The sequence below is a fragment of the Manacus vitellinus genome, unplaced genomic scaffold (assembly GCF_001715985.3).
Source record: "Manacus vitellinus isolate BGI_N305 unplaced genomic scaffold, ASM171598v3 scaffold_8_pilon, whole genome shotgun sequence".
Lineage (NCBI taxonomy): Eukaryota > Metazoa > Chordata > Aves > Passeriformes > Pipridae > Manacus > Manacus vitellinus.
In genome coordinates, this window is record NW_021940864.1 from 14041385 (window position 1) to 14042293 (window position 909).

Sequence of the window (909 nt, forward strand, 5' to 3'; positions counted from 1 at the left end):
AGGACCTCGGGCTCTGCCGTCCTCGGCACCCGCGGCTGCGGTGGGGAAAAAAGCCCGTCTCAAGCCCTTGCAGAAAAATTTCTTCCTAAATGCTTTCGCTTAGCCCCCCTCCCCAGAGCCCAGTAACCGCTGTCGGAGAGTTTTATATGGAAGGGGCCTCTCATGTACAATGGAGACCCTGTTCGTGACCTGGGATCCCATTACACGCTGGTCGTACCTGCCCGGGAGCGAGGAGAAGGCATGATGATATGGGATTGCCTCTCCATGAATCGCCGACCGTGCCCCACCACGCTCTGGCGTGCAGGGCGCTGGCATTTGTGATCACTGGACGCCGGACATTTATTTATACTCGATTTCCAGGAGTCTGTCGGGATGTTTCATCCAGGAGAGGAACACGTGTAAAAGTGTAAAAGTCAGAGGCACTTCGCTTGATTAGACGGACACTTTATCACCCACGCGTGCCCATTACACACCGAGTTTTAAGTTTACTGACTCTGCGGGGTAGGGATCCTTATTCTTTCACATCCCTTTCGGTCTACACAAAGTGAAAGGCGAGGGAGAAAGTTGTGCAAGCTGGAAGGTCGAGGGAGCGGGTGCGATGAGCGGGTGAAGGGAGCCGCGGTGCTTCCTCGGGAGCGGCACTCGAGCTGCGCGGCCGGACGGGGCCGCCGGGGCAGAGGCTGGCGTCGGGGCTCGCCCAGGTGAGGGCACTCGGGAAGAGCCTCCCGACCACAAACTCAGGGCAGTTTCCACGGCCTGTAATGTACCCCTTTTGTGGAGAAATAATAATTAATCCCACAAGCTCTTTCTACGCTATTTGCAGCCCTGACAGGAGAGGTCTCTGCAATTGTGGGTTCCTGCCACGGTACCTTTTTAGCCGCCCCGGCGCGTCAGGGATTTAGCGAAGTC

The 909-nt window shown here is 56.8% G+C and overlaps 1 protein-coding gene across 1 annotated transcript in view; it reads right to left on the bottom strand.

Annotated features, from left to right (window-relative positions):
• SIX2 (SIX homeobox 2) overlaps window positions 1–909 on the bottom strand; it is a 6693-nt gene that overhangs the window by 5246 nt on the left and 538 nt on the right. The window lies entirely within an intron of this gene.